This window comes from Pinus tabuliformis, chromosome 4_2 (assembly GCF_031772625.1).
Source record: "Pinus tabuliformis cultivar Carrire ecotype Pingquan chromosome 4_2, CPIR1, whole genome shotgun sequence".
Taxonomy (NCBI): Eukaryota; Viridiplantae; Streptophyta; class Pinopsida; order Pinales; family Pinaceae; genus Pinus; species Pinus tabuliformis.
In genome coordinates this window covers 1,146,058,489-1,146,075,530 of record NC_142304.1, presented here as the reverse complement: position 1 = coordinate 1,146,075,530, position 17,042 = coordinate 1,146,058,489, and positions in this window count along the sequence as shown.

Here is a 17,042-nt window from a genome sequence, read left to right as displayed (position 1 = left end):
TCTAGTTATCAACCAATACTTGATAATGCTGACACTCCCATTGTTAGTGTATTCCTCTAATAATTTTTTGAACATAAAAAACATTTATAGTCCCATTAACAACATTTCTCCTATTTATTACAAAAAATTTCGCTAACATTGTAATTGTTAGCATTGAAAAAATTTCAAACCTAACTAAATGTGATAACAACTGCCTTCACGAGGATGTTGTTGATCATTGATGGCAGCAAGAACCCGAAATTCCAGAAGCCTATTTATTACAGAAAACCTTTCTTAAAGCAATACTTCAACTTACTCTAAATAAAGAAACTCATCTTTCAAAAACATGCTTTAACAAAGTCTGTTGGGATTTTTTGAAAAAACATAACTATTATGAAACAATTTTTATTCTTTGATAAACATTATCAAAACCTTAGGTCCTTCTCCTCGAGCTTCAATTTCTTTAGAATGCTCATGCACACCTTCAAGTACTTTAAAAAATATGGATATTTTCATTGAAATTTGAAACATTCTTTGTTCAAGAAATGTAATGTTTAAGAAAACGTCCATTAACTAGACCTCCTAGAAGCAACACTCCTTCCAGATCTTCTAAAATGAAATTGTTCTTACCATAGAAAGGTGTGATTCTATATGTACCTTTCCAGATGTTGTCAAACTTCCCATGCTTACCTTTGTCCTCAATGCGAGCATCCCACTTCAAGACTAGGTCTAGGCACTTAAAATCATCTTCTTTTGTCTTTTTATCAAAAACTTTCTTGATTTGATTATGAACTTCTTGATACTTTTCATACACCATCTCTCTTTCCTCTTGTACCTCTATTAACTAATTTATCCTCCTTTGCAGATGATTTGATTCTTCTCCTAATTCCTATAAATATCTCATAACAGGGATTCCAATTGAAACCGAGAATGTTGCATCAACATCATATACTAACTGAAAAGGGGTAGTACCTATTGACCTTTTAGTATTGATCTTGTCTTCCCACAAAGAAAACTTAAGTTTTGTATGCCAAGCCTTCTTGTTGTCTTCTAACAAATTTTTGATAATTCTGATAAGACTTTTGTTTGAGGACTCAGCTAGTCCATTACCTTGAGGGTAATAGGTTGTGGAATGACTAAGTTTAATATGGTGGAATTACTGATAATATTTTTTTTTGGACTACCAAACCTAGAAATATTTTTTTCTAAAAATTGAATAACAATGAGATCAATAGATTTCCTGCTTGGAAGTGCCTCAATCCATTTGGTAAAGTAATTTGTTCTTGTTAAGATCCATTTGTGTTGTGCTGAGGATTCCATATGAATTTTTCCTATGAAGTCAAGGCCCCATTGTTGAAATGGTGCTTCTATAGAAATGGCCTTCAAAGGTAGAGACATTAATTTGGATTTGCCTTCAAACAATTGACATTTGTGGTAGACTGCAACTTCCTTTTTGAAATCATAAAAAAAACGTAGGCCAGTAGAATACTACTCTCAAGATATTATCAACAGTAGCCTTCCAGTAATGATTTCCTCCATAGGCTCCTTCATGAAATTATTTGATCATTTCTTTGGCTTCATCTTCTAATAGGCAATTCAATAAGATTCCTTACGGGTCTTTCCAAAATAAATAACCATCTAGAAGACAATATTTAACAGATTTGAGCCTTAAAAATCGAGCTTGAGCTTTATTTGTCCCCGATGGCACTTGTAGATTTCGCAATATGTAAATGAAATCAGTATACCATGAGCAATCTCTAAAATGATCATCCACTTTAACCATTGACTCATCCTCTGGAAAATATGATAATTCTGTAATTGAATTCAAATAAAGATATCAAGATTTGTTTTAGTCATCAGTATAGTTAAACCCCATCCTTTGATGAATTTGGTAGGATCGATTTCCAAATCAAATTCTAACATATTATAAATCCTCTTCCCCCTCCTACCATCACTAGCAGGTTGGATCAGAATGATTTTTATTGCAGTGACTGGTACATAGGCAATCATGTGAGAATACAGTATAAATACCCTGAAATCTTTGAGTGATTTAATCAACGCATATGAATGTTTATCAATTATGTTGTATTTCAGTTCAACATCTCTCAATTCCCTACTAAAAAATGAAATGGGTTGTTCTTGACCTTCCCCATTCTTTTGAAGTAAAACACCAAAGATGGTGTGCTCAAAAGCAAATGAAAAAATTACAAAATCTTTAGAGAAATCTGGACTAGTGAGTAAGGAGCTTGACCTAAAGAATTTTTGATATCACTAAAGGATGTATTTTATTGTTTAGTCCATTTAATCTCATTTCCTTTCTTAAGCATGTTTGACATCACCTTCAAAATCTCTACAAAATTTGGGATAAATCTTCGCAGAAAATTTACCTTACCTAGAAATGACTGCACTTCTTTCTTGTTTCTTGGTTGTTCAATATTTTGTATTGATGTCACTTGGTTGGGATCTATCTTAATTCCCTCCTTTTATACTATGTGACCCAACAACTTCCCCTCCTTCATAGTGAAATGGGATTTTTTCGGATTTAAAGAAACTTCGAACTTCCTGCACTTAGTGAAGGTTGTCCTCAAATGTTTTAAATGAGCATATTCAAATTTTGAAAAGATAGTAATATCATCTAGATAAATTACAACAAACTTCTCTATTTCATCAACAAAAGTGATGTCCATCACTCTCTAAAAGGTGGCTTTGACGTTCATGAGTCTAAATGGCATTTTTGAATAAATAAATTTGCCCCATTGGGTGGTTAAGGCAGACTTGTCCTAATCTTTTGGATTAACCAGTATCTGATTATATCCAAAAAACCCATCCGACATAAAAATCCTTTCCGAGCAAACCAATTTTTATAAAATGTGGTCCATTTTTTATAAAGGATAATTATCCTTCATTGGGACTTTATTAAAATTTCTGAAATCCATACACAAGTGAATTTCCTGGCTCTTTTTCCTAACTAGTACCAATTTTTCTATGCAATTTGAAAATATTAGTGGGATGATGATTTTTACAACCAATAGTCTCTTCACCTTTTTTTCAATCAGAGGCAACAACTATGGATTGATCCTTCTTAACTTCTGCTTAAAGGGATTCTCATTTTCCTTGAGTGGTATAATATGATGGATGACAATTTTGTCGGAGAACTTTAAGTCTTCATATCCCAAAGAAAATACATCTACAAACTCCTTTAATGATTCTACATGCTTTAGCTTCTTCTCTCGTTTCAACGTGTTAGAAAATTTGACCATCTCTGGATTATCTTCAGTTCCGAAATTATAATCTTCCATCTCCCCATCACTTGGTAGGATTCTAGGCTTAACTGCAATGTCATTTGAATCAAATAATCTTTCTAAAGGAACTAAACCTCTAGGGATTATATTCTTACTTAACTGAATTATATCCTGTCCAGTAACAATATTCAAGAATATTTTTGGTAAAATATCTTTCTATGTGCCCTCATCTTCATCTTTGTCAATTGGAGGGATAATAAATTCATCAGTTCTCCCAAGAAATATTCTAAATTTTCGATCATATTCAAAAACCCACCAATGCCTAGTATTTTTTCAGATAGAAGGCATATGTATCACATTGATCTCATATATTTCATTAGGATAAATAGGAATTCGAAATGCACTAGCAGTTGTTGCTAAAGAGTATGTAATTCAATTTTCTTCTCTAGGGATGAGAGAGATTTCAAGCTCAGAGAAAAATTTGAAAACAACTCCCATACCTCATTCTTGTATGCTCTCCTCCTTGGGTGTCTAGTTTGATAAGTGCCTTTGACTTGGTTCACAATTAGCTTCGAATCTCCAAAAATGTGATTTTTCTTCACTTTCTGTTCTCTTAACAAATTCATCCCAATAATCAGAGCTTCATATTATGCCACGTTGTTTGTACAATCAAAATACAAATTGTATGAATGTAACTAAATGGTACAATTTGGAAAAAAAATCCAAATTCCTTCCCCAGAACCCTACTTACAAGTGGAGCCATCAAAATACAAATTCCAAACTTCATATGTAAATATTTGAACCTTTTTTCTTTTTTTCTTTTTTCTGAACATAGACCTCAACCTGTTATGATACTTCTCCATCAATACAAAAATCATTAAAGAAAATTTGTGATCCTACCTCTGTATCTACTGCATAAATGGGATGATTATTTGGTTGATTTCTAATGCTTACCATATGGGCCATTTGGAATTCCCTATATAACCTTTTTAAATCACCAAACAATGGGATTGATGTATAAGACATGTCCATTTGCAATGTTCCTCCTAATTTTGTTGCCCAAGACTGAGACAATAACATTCAAAATCTAGCTAGAATATCTACTACCAGTATGTCCATCATTACACTTTTGGCAAGTATTTGTGACAAAGTTACAACAAGATCTTTTATCATCCCTACAAATTTTACTTTTCTAGAATCAAATGAGAGTGTGTGCTTGTAAGGTCTGCTAATACGAAGTACTAGATGGTCCATGAATGACTTAGGCATCAGGTTATGCGAAGCTCTAGAGTCTAACATAGCATTATGAAGAATCATATCGTGTATGTTCAGACTTACATAGAATGGGGGAACATCATCATTTATACTAGTGACATGTAGATCAAGAATAAATTCAAGAGCATCGTCATCCAAATTTAGGGAATCCAGTGAGTTTATGTTAATGTGATCACTCTCTAAACTCTTAACCATTGTAAAGATTATTTTTCTATACTATTAATTTCTTAAAAGTTCAGCAAAAGGAATGGATACTTTCAACTTACTAATTTCACTTTCCAGATTGAAAACTGACTGTGTTTTTTCCAATTCTTTAATCTCCTTCTTAGCTTCTTCTGCTTTTCTTGGATTGTCCTTCTTAGGCTCCTCTGGTCTCTTTAGTATTTCCTTCCTTGAATGAACGTGCTGCTCAACTATTGTCTTTTGTGACAAAGTCTTAATAGGAACATTCCGACCTATGAGATTGTATTGCCTCTGAAAATATTCTACTACATTGTTATAACACTATTGATAAACTACTTAATCACAAATGTGAATGTTATCCTTTTCTCCTGAGCACCTAGTAGAAATATCATGCTCCTCCTTGTTAGAAACACTTGTGTTTCTTTATCATCAAAACATCCAATCTAATGATCTTCTTCCTCAATTACCTCCTTATCAACAAACCCATGTGGAAATGGAGGCTAAACAATAGTTTGCTAATATGCAACACCCTTCTTCTCTCTTGGGAATTTCTGAGCACCTTGAGGTCTCCTAAAGTTCAAATTTCTCACCCGAGGTTGATTTTTATCCCTGGAAGGAGTTAGCTTATCAACCAACTTTTCCATTGTTTTCAACATCACATCAAATTTCAGATCGGGTGAAGAAGATGATTCTTATTTTAACACCACTCTATTATGAGTTTTCATTTTTTCCTTCTTGCCCAACAATTGGCTTCTACTCCAATTGCATTACTCTGCATTTCTTCTAAAGTGACAGGATTTCTCTCCCGGAGTTGATAAGCCATTTCAACATCAAAATCATCAGGATAATGCAACAAGGCTAATCCAAGAGGAGGTTTTATCTCAACTGGAATTGAATTGTAAACTCTGTTAAATCTGGTTGTGAATTCTTGAACTGACTCCCCTGGATTCCTTTTAAACCTTCATATTCAGCTAAAATCTGTAGGGGATTTTTCTTCACCTCCCACCTGGTGAGAAATATCTGTTCAAACTGTTGGAAAGTATTGATACTTGCTGCAGGTAAGGATATAAACCATATCTTTACCTCTCTTGATATACATTGTGCAAAAAGTCTCAATTTTACATCCTCATGGTCAACCTCTTGTTAATCAATAAAGTCATTAAGTTTGTCTACATGTTGTTTAGCTGTGTAAAGTCCAGTTCCATCAAACTGAATCAAGCATTGTCCATAATTCAAGGGGAGGTCATGTATCAGACCTTGAAGGTTTAAAGGTGCATATCTAGTAGCCATAGGGTTGGGAGATGAAATTACACTGACAATAGGAGTTTGGACAACAGATGTCAAAGGAATTAACATTGGTGTGATAGCAGGATTATGGACACCCAAAAAATATTTAGGAGTGGTTGAAGCAAATAAATATGGAATAAAATGAGGAGAGGTTGAAGACATAGCTGCAACTACTTGGAGTTCTTGGACTTTATTTTCTTATTTCTGAAAATGAGACCAAATCTCGAAATCTTATGGTAATATTTCTATTTTTGGGATGACAGAACGAGGGGTAAAGGTTTTTAAATTTGTTAGATCAAGGATAGTGTCTAAAAGACTACTTTCAGACTTAGATTTGAGTAAATTACTTTCAAATTTAATATCTAAAAGAAAATCTTCAAGATCTTCAACCTTTATAGGTAGATAATAAGGCCTTTCTAAGTAAATCGTACCTAATTCCTTTGGTGTTTTCTTCCTAAACAATTTTTCTGGACTTGACAATATATGGGGTGGATTCAGATCAGGGTTCCTCCGAGTATGGAGACCTCTATGAACCATAACTTCATCAATAAGAACACTTTAGATTATAGTGTGGTGTCACCAGAGAAAACCCATTGCAGCCAAGATGATATGCAAATCTTTGTTTTCCTTCAAAGATCTAATATTCAACAATAAAATCATTTGGTTAAAATATGCCTTTTGTTCCAAAATATCTAAGTTAACCATACCCTCTTTGAGGTTGAAAGCTAGCCCTTCAACCTAAAGAGGGATCTCTCCCTAAACTCGGCTACCCAAAGACACTAGTATAAGGCTTGAAATTGAGTTTTATGACCATATTTATCTAAGAGTTATTTAATTTGGTTGGGTTATGTGAGGATACTACCATTGGGCATGGAATCTGATCCAATCAAGATTTATATAATTACAGTTTCAATGAGAAAAACACAAAAGTAGGGTAGTGATAATTCCTTTGACAATTTAAGTAGTTTGGAAGAAATGAAGGAAAATAGTGTAATGGTTAAGTGAAAAACATTTATTAAATGATTGAGAATAAAGAAAAAGATGTATAAACATATGAATCTAAATTTCAGACACAATATTTTAGACGTTAGGAAATATAAATGAAGAAAACACTGATAGGGAATCATAACACGAGAATTTTTGTAAACATCTCATGAAGACTGTTTTCATTAAAATATGCTCAATAATACACAAGTGATGGTATATCTCAAATAAAATCCAGCCTTTACTTCTTCTACTATATTTTCTTATATAGATAATAAAATAACTAAAACATGCCTGTAGCTCAAAAATAATTACAGTAATCCAATAATAGAAGTATGAATCTCTTACGTATATGCACATGAAAATATATTCAAACATATCAAGCTTTTCAAAATCGAAACAACTTGCTAACAATTATGCTGAAAATGGGGCTGAGAAAATTTATCATGGTTGTGCTTCCTTCACTCTAGATTAGGCCTTGTCATCCTTCAACAACGAGCTTCTGTTTTGTTCCCATCTTCTCGATCATTCCTGCTGCCATTCGTTGATAACGTTATTTTCAAGATTTAACCGTCGAAACTAATGTTTTTCACTGATAGTTGCATGTCAGTATTTTCCTTCAAGTTGTTCTTATTAAATACGTTGACAATGACAATGTCAATGTTTTTATGCAAAATATGTCGATAATGAAAATATCAACGATTTCTAAAAAAAGCGCTGAAAACAAAAATATCAGCGATCTCCTTGCACTTTCCTATGCTTATATGCTGATAGATGCTTGATAAAAAATCCACTCTGATAGTGAAATATCAAAACAGGAAAAAGATAGCTACCAACCTCTCAGCTAAGGGCATTTTCCACTTCCAATAAAATGTCCACCTTATCCATCCTCCGCCTATTGCTCTATTTGGTTTCTATTAGTGTTAGTGCTTTCACACTGCCATCAGTGATCAAATTTCTCTTTTTCATTTCATATTAGGTGTCCCATTTTGATGAGTTGCACTCCATTAGGTCATGGATCAACTTATGGTAGGATTCATTCCAGTTTTTGCCCCTCATGACATATATCTGCTGACCTATTTTCATGTGTAATTCAGTCAATGGTTCAAGCCCAAGCTCATTTTCATTTTATTTCATTAAATAGGTATTTTCATTCTTGTAAAATTTGTTGGCATTATGATGCATGTGTTGTACTTGATGGCAACCCACCCATAGAAGAACTACATAAGAGATATCATATGGGCCATAATACATGGGATGTAGAGCAGATTCATCAGGGAATCCAAGCCATAAGAAAAGAGGCGCAGATGGAGCAAGAGGAGCCAAGAGGAGCCAAGAGGAGACAAGAGGAGCTATATATATGTATATGTCACATATATATATGCCAAAGAAGAGGAGCATACACAGCTATCGGGAGCCTATCGGAGTAAGAAAGGCACTCTCATATGCAAGGAGGTCTTTGGAAGACACTACCAAGCCAGAAGAGCATATCGGGAGCTTATCGGGAGCCATCGGGAGCAACAGACAGAACTATTGGGAGCGCAGACAGAGCCATCGGGAGAACAGAAGAAGTTATTGTCAGCCATTGAGCCATTGGGAGCTTATCGGAGCAATAGAGGCACATTCTCATATATAAAAAGCTTATCGGGAAGAATCGGGCTTATATAACCCTTGGATGCATGCTTAATCATTATCGGGAGTCATCAGGCCATATATGCATGCTTTAACTCTATCGGGAGTTGTTCGCGCGATCAAATCCCATATATGCATTCATTAATACTATCGGGAGGTGTTTGGGCGCTTAAAAACACACACACACACACACACACACACACACACACACACACACACACACACACACACACACACACATATATATATATATATATATATATATATATATATATATATATAGATATATATATGTATGTATGTATTACATAATAAACAATAGCATGTATGCATTTCCCCCTTTCGGCAGATAAACACAGTTATATGTGTTAATACATGTATTTCGGCATATATGCGCATCAATGGTTCGGGTATGTAACACCGTTGAAACCTTCGACTGCATTGGACCCGACGGCATATCGCTTTTGGTTTATAATAATATCGCATCTGCAGTATATTGCAATGCATAAAGGGTTGCCCACCCCAATCCTCCGATTGCGATAAGAGGTGGCGGACCCGATGGAAGCATTAAAGGTAGCATATATTAACATCGCATCTGCGGTAATCGCCCATTTTATAAAGGCTTCTCACATCTAATCGCTGATAGCGATAAAAGGAGCGGACCCGATATATATATAAAACATGGTTAATGGGCATGTCGCATCCGATCCATTGGATCAGAAGTTGGGAATAAGCCATGATACGGGCATGCATTGTTAGCGATGAGGAGCGGACCCGATATATATATAGACTGGTTAATGGGGCATGTTGCATCCGATCCATCGGATCGGCCATCGGCAAATAGACGATGTTATATAGTGATAAGGAGTAGACCCGATATATTATTGTTATGGATGCATTAAGTTTAAAGTCTGCCTTTTGTTGTTTGGACTTGTTTATCGTTTTCCCACTATTTTTATCACTTAAATCATTCCTTAAGAGATTGGTCAAAGCAAGTGAGCCCCAGGATTTCGGATCCTCTGGTTTTGACTCATGGTTTTATCAAAAGCGTGACTATATAAGAAGAAAAGAGATCCTTTGGCAAGGCATCGAAAAAGGATTGAAGATCTTAAGGAGGTATAGATCGGATTTCTTGAGTGGAGCAATTGCAGAATCTAAATCGAGGAGAAAGCGCGCAGATTAGAGATCAGAGCGAAGGATCGTAGGCTTGAAATTGGCAACCTGTAGCAGTAAGTGCAGATATTCTCCAAGAAGGAAGCTGTGCAGCCGCAGACACGTATAAGGCAGAAGTTTCCTTTAACAAAGCTGCATTCATTTAACAATGCTGCATTCATTTCGTAACTATGCTCTAGCCACCTCTGTTGTTTACTAAAGGGTTTTGGGTGCGCAATATTAAGTGTTTCCTGTGTAGTAATAATGTTTAGCCTCCGTGTGCGCAGCAGTAAGTAAATCCTCTGTTTGGGTCTTGATATCAGCCTCAGTTGACTAGATCGGGTGATAACTGTCATGTATATTGATCTGATGCTTGGGTAATTCTATACTTGATTTTCCAAGAAGAAGTTTGAGCAACTGCGGACACTTGCAACATTCTAAGAAGTGATTGATTTGGTTATGTTCATAATGGCTTATCCTTATATGATCTGATGGACTAGATCTGATTGCTGACATACATACTATCCTTGTAAAGTGTATTGATCTGGTGATTGGGTGATTCAAAAGATTGATTGATTATGTGCTTCAATGATATTAATGGGTCCAGTCTGAAAATTAATGAAACGTGGCCTTTCAGATTATGTATTGTGCTTCAGGTGTATCCAGTCTGAAAATGTATGAAACGTGGTACCCGGAGGAAAGAATATTGTAGGTTGGCGCCTACGTACTAGTATCTTAGCTAGTACAAGAGAATTGTAGCAGGTAGCAGCCTACGTACTAGTAAATGGATCGGCTAGTACAAGATCTATGGGAGTTCTAGCTCTCTGCAGGTAGAAGCCTGCGTACTGGTATAAGACTACACCAGTACAGAAATATTGTAAAAGGATTTTCTTATTAAGAAGAAGATTGAGATGACTTACAACAGGTGGTTTTCTCCCACATAGGGTTTCCACCTTATATCATGGTGTTCATGTGTGATGATCTGTTGTATTTTACTGCACCTGTTTACTATTAATATGGTTGATAATGTTCTAATGGACTCATTAAGGATCAACTAACTGAATCATAAGAATTTGTGGAAGTAGCATATATGAATCTGAATGTGGAAATGAAAATGTTTTATTGATGTGATAATACTGATTCACCCCCCCTCTCAGTATTATTTGCAACAATTGGTGTCAGAGCAGGTCCTTTGGTAGAAGCTTGATCGCTTGAAGGAGATCCATGGAACTATGGGAAAGAAGCTTAAGAAGAAAGCACCTAAGAAGAAGAAGACATCTCAGAAGAACTATGATAGTGGGAGAATCGATTGGCGATTAGGTGTAAGAAGCTCTTCAGATTCAGAATCAGATTCAGAATCATTTCAGAATGAAGATGAACTATCAGGTATGAATTTGCTATCCTCTGATGCTCCAACTATCTATCCATTTGGAAAAGATGAAAGTGATAGCGAAACAACTAAATTTGCTCTTATGGGTGAACAAGAAATATATCAAATAGAGGCAGAATTTAAAAGGCTTTCAGATAAAATCAGAGATCAACAAGATCTATTGAACAAAAGGGAATGTGACTTCAAAGAAGAAGCTACCAAACTAAAAGCCCAACTAGAGGAAGGAAACAAGGTAAGGAAGTTATTCAAGGACAAATATCAAAAATTGCAGGATGAAGTAACATCTCTAAGAGATGAAGTCAATGAAAGAAGCACAACCATCAAGAAACTCAGAGATAGATCCAGTTACTATGAAAGTCTTGAAGCCACAATCCGCTCACTAAAGGAATATCTTGAAGAATCAAAGACGCAGAATAAAGATCTACTCCAAGCTATTGAAAAACAGGTAAACAAAGTTATCAGCTTAAAATCTCAGCTGGAATGTGCCTTTAGAATTCGTCAAATGCAACAGGATCTGAATGAAGAACAAGAAAATGCGATTCTCAAACTAAGGCATCAGTTGGAAGAAGGAAGGAAAGCTGAAGAAGACATGAAGAAGCAATGTCTAGAAAAGGAAGAACAACTTCAAGTTGAGGTAAATATCTTGAAAGGTAAATTAGAAGAAAAGGATAAACTGTTACGACTCCAGATAGTACTAAAGCCTTGGATGATATTCTTAGTTGTCAAAGGTCTCCTGCTATCAAGACTGGTCTTGGTTTTCATGAATCTGTTGAAGGTGAATCTAGTTCACAAGGTGAGGCAAGGAACTCTAAAGAGACATCTAAAATGATCAACAAGGAGATAAGAGAGATGAGAGGTCAACCCCATCAACAATCAAGGAAAGAGATTCTTCAAAGAAAATATTTTACTCATAATTATGGAAGTAATAGTCGGCCATTTACTCAGATGAATAATATTGAATGTTATGAATGTCATAATCTTGGACATGTTGCAGCTAGATGTAGAAGAATAATTGTTCAAGATCATCACACAGAAAGATCATCACATTCTAGGTACTTTAATGGATATTGTTGTTCCTGCAATATGTTTGGTCACAAAGCTGCTGATTGCTACAGGAGGAATATGAAACATGTAAGATGTTATGCATGTAACAAGCTTGGACATATAGCAAAGGAATGCAGGAACAAAGGACGGGCATCACACCAAAAGGAGAAACATCATCACACTTGAAGATATGGAAGAAGAAGGAAGTACAGTCAGAAAGATGTGGCACATCACAATGTACTAAGACACATCATAGCATAGACATAACAGACTCAGGGGGAGCTGAAAGTGTAAAACTTCAGTGTACTGAATCTCATACGTAAGTTTCTTAAAGGGAAGTCACGTATATACGCGAATTAGACACTGCAAAGTCGCGTATATGTCAGTCTGAGGAAAAGCAGTGGGGACAGGCTTAGAAAAAGGATCTGATATGATTCAGTCCATTATTTGCTCTATTGGATTAATAATTACAGTCTGCTGAGGATGTGTGGAAATAGTTTTGATTCTTGTAAGATGTTTAGAGGTGTTTTGATCCTAACTTGATGATGATGATGCTTATATATATATATCTTGCTATGAGTTTTCCATCTCGTATGAATCTTGGGGTTACATAGTATATGTTCAGATCATATTTATGGTTGATTCCTTGATGATGCATATATGGTGCTTCCATGATGATCTTCATCAGGATAAGGAGAAGTACAAAGCTTGAATACAGAATTTCATTACTTGATGATGAGTCTCTCATATGCTGCTGTCGTCATATGCATAAAGATCATGATGCAAGGATCATGTAGATCTTGATGTTGATAAAATGTCTATGGTGGCTTCACAAATGATATAATGGGAATGACTCTGTATGACATATGCAGAATTCTGTTCAAAGGGATGAATTGATGCAGACATACCTTGTTATAGGTTGATGACTTATACTTTACAGGACGTTTACAGGTTGCTGATTTGAAATTGGTTGTACGTGAGTTTCACAAGGAGTATCCGCGTATATACGCTAGTTCCTGATACAGTCGCGTATATGTTGGTTTGAATAAAATCAGTGGGCTAGACTCTGGATGAGAAGAGTCTGATATGGGTCTGACAGAGACCATCTGACACAGGTTTAGGGGGAGCAGATTAACTCCTAATAATGCATTGTTGGCATTACCTTAGAATACATGGGATGTAGAGCAGATTCATCAGGAAATCCAAGCCATAAGCAAAGAGGCGCAGATGGAGCAAGAGGATCCAAGAGGAGCCAAGAGGAGACAAGAGTAGCCATATATATGTATATGTCACATATATATGCCAAATAAGAGGAGCATACACAACTATCGGGAGCCTATCGGAGTAAGAAAGGCACTCTCATATGCAAGGAGGTCTTTGGAAGACACTACCAAGCCAGAAGAGCATATCGGGAGCTTATCGGGAGCCATCGGGAGCCATCGGGAGCAACAGACAGAATTATCGGGAGCGCAGACAGAGCCATCGGGAGAACAGAAGCAGTTATCGGGAGCCATTGAGCCATTGGGAGCTTATCAGAGCAATAGAGGCACATTCTCATATATAAAGAGCTTATCGGGAAGAATCAGGCTTATATAACCCTTGGATGCATGCTTAATCATTATCGGGAGTCATCAGGCCATATATGCATGCTTTAACTCTATCGGGAGTTGTTCGGGCGATCAAATCCCAGATATGCATTCATTAATACTATCGGGAGATGTTTGAGCACTTAAAACCAATATATATATGTATTACATAATAAACAATAGCATGTATGCATTTCCCCCTTTCGGCGGATAAACATAGTTATATGTGTTAATACAGGTATTTCGGCATATATGCGCTTCAGTGGTTCGGGTATGTAACACCGTTGAAACCTCCGACTGCATTGGACCTGATGGCATATCGCTTTTGGTTTATAATAATATCCCATCCATAGTATATCGCAATGCATAAAGGGTTGCCCACCGCAATCCTCCGATTGCGATAAGAGGTGGCAGACCCGATGGAAGCATTAAAGGCAGCATATATTAACATCGCATCCACGGTAATCACCCATTTTATAAAGGCTTCCCACATCTAATCGCCGATAGCGATAAAAGGAGCGGACCCACTATATATATAAAACATGGTTAATGGGCATGTCGCATCCGATCCATCGGATCGGAAGTTGGGAATAATCCATGATACGGGCATGCATTGTTAGTGATGAGGAGCAGACCCGATATATATATAGGCTGGTTAATGGGGCATGTCGCATCTGATCCATCGGATCGGCCATCGGCAAATAGACGATGTTATACAGCGATAAGGAGCGGACCCGATATATTATTGTTATGGATGCATTAAGTTTAAAGTCTGCCTTTTGTTGTTTGGACTTGTTTATCGTTTTCCCGCTATTTTTATCACTTAAATCATTCCTTAAGAGATCGGTCGAAGCAAGCGAGCCCCAGGATTTTAGATCCTCTGGTTTCGACTCATGGTTTTATCAAAAGCGTGACTATATAAGAAGAAAAGAGATCCTTTGGCAAGGCATCGAAAAAGGATTGAAGATCTTAAGGAGATATAGATCGGATTTCTTGAGTGGAGCAATTGCAGAATCTAAATCGAGGAGAAAGCGCGCAGATTAGAGATCAGAGCGAAGGATCACAGGCTTGAAATGGGCAACCCATAGCAGTAAGTGCAGATATTCTCCAAGAAGGAAACTGTGCAGCCGCAGACACGCATAAGACAGAAGTTTCCTTTAACAAAGCTGCATTCATTTAACAACGCTGCATTCATTTCGTAACTATGCTCTAGCCGCCTCTGTTGTTTACTAAAGGGTTCTAGGTGCGCAATATTAAGTGTTTCCTGTGTAGTAATAATGTTTAGCCTCTCTGTGCGCAGCAGTAAGTAAATCCTTTTTTTGGGTCTTGATATCAGCCTTAGTTGACTAGATCGGGTGATAACTGTCATGTATATTGATCTGATGCTTGGGTAATTCTATACTTGATTTTCCAAGAAGAAGTTTGAGCAGCTGCAGACACTTGTAGCATTCTAAGAATTGATTGATTTGGTTATGTTCATAATCGCTTATCCTTATATGATCTGATGGACTAGATCTGATTGCTGACATACAAACTATCCTTGTAAAGTGTATTGATCTGGTGATTCAAAAGATTGATTGATTATGTGCTTCAATGATATTAATGGGTCCAGTCTGAAAATTAATGAAACGTGGCCTTTCAGATTATGTATTGTGCTTCAGGTGTATCCAGTCTGAAAATGTATGAAACGTGGTACCCGCAGGAAAGAAGATTGTAGGCTGGCACCTACGTACTAGTATCTTAGCTAGTATAAGAGCATTGTAGTAGGTAGCAGCCTGCGTACTAGTAAATGGATCGGCTAGTACAAGATCTATGGGAGTTCTAGCTCTCTGCAGGTAGAAGCCTGCGTACTGGTATAAGACTACACCAGTACAGAAATATTGTAAAAGGATTTTCTTATTAAGAAGAAGATTGAGATGACTTGCAGCAGGTGGTTTTCTCCCACATTGGGTTTCCACCTTATATCATGGTGTTCATGTGTGTGGCTTATGTGTGATGATCTATTGTATTTTACTGCACCTGTTTACTGTTAATATGGTTGATAATGTTCTAATGCACTCATTAAGGATCAACTAACTGAATCATAAGAAGTTGTGGAAGTAGCATATATGAATCTGAATATGGAAATGAAAAAGTTTTATTTATGTGATAATACTGATTCACCCCCCCCCCCAGTATTATTTCCAACAAAATTTGATGTAATTTTATGGTTTCTATATGTAATAAGTACTCATCCGCTGCTCTTGGTTACCTTGCCAACTCCTACCACTGCAAAAGCCAAAACATTCAAGACATCAGTTCATCAGATTTCCAGGGAAAAAGGGTCAAATTTCAACTACAAAAACAGAGCATTTGAAAAAGTCATGCAAACTTTATGAAATGGGTTTTTAAATGATAAAAAATGAAAGGCGAAAAGGCATATAAGGTCATTCATGGTTTATGTCATTTCACTTAGTAAACTTGAAGGGATAAGGAAAAAACATGATTTGGAGCAATCATTGAGCAAAAGAGAAAAATTTACCAATTTGTGAGAAATCGGGTGGCGCTATGCATCAGAGGAGTTTTTCCGTTTAGAATTTGAACTGCCACTGTGCATTGGGTTGGCGCTGTACACTTGTTAGGTGGCGTTGCGCATTGGGCTAGCACTGCGCATCTGTTGGGTGGCGCTGCGCATTGGCTGTGGAGCTGCCAAAACCCCTAAAATCATATTCAATCACTGCAATTGCCTCATGTCACTTCCTATTAAGTAAGTAGAGCCTCTTTTCAGTTGAAGCTATGGTTTGCATGAATTTTGGTAGTTTATACCTCTCTAAAACTAAACCCTAATTTGTCTCTAAATTACCACATACATTTCAGACCACAATGGTTTATCATTGTCCTTTTAAACCTATCTTCTAATCCCATCTTCCCTAAGTCCTATTCCCTTCCCCCATTCTCCTAAAACCCTAAATCCCTTACATAAAAAACCCTAAACCTTTATAAAACCCTAACCTTCACATTACAAACCCTACTCATTCCCTTACCTCACACCCTCACTGTTTTGTCTTTTTTTGTAAATCTCTTCATACTCATCTTTCCATCACTCATTAACCCACCACTCATCAATTATCACAAGAGAGACAACCTTAAACATGGAGAGGGACAATGAATATGATTTTGAGGAGGACACCCTATGTGACAACTGTAGGGAAAGGATCTTGCAGCAAAGAAAACCTCACAAAGGGGGAAAGATGATCAGGGAGGAGTCCATTAGTATGAGGGAACTACTTGCTTGTCCACTCGCCATCT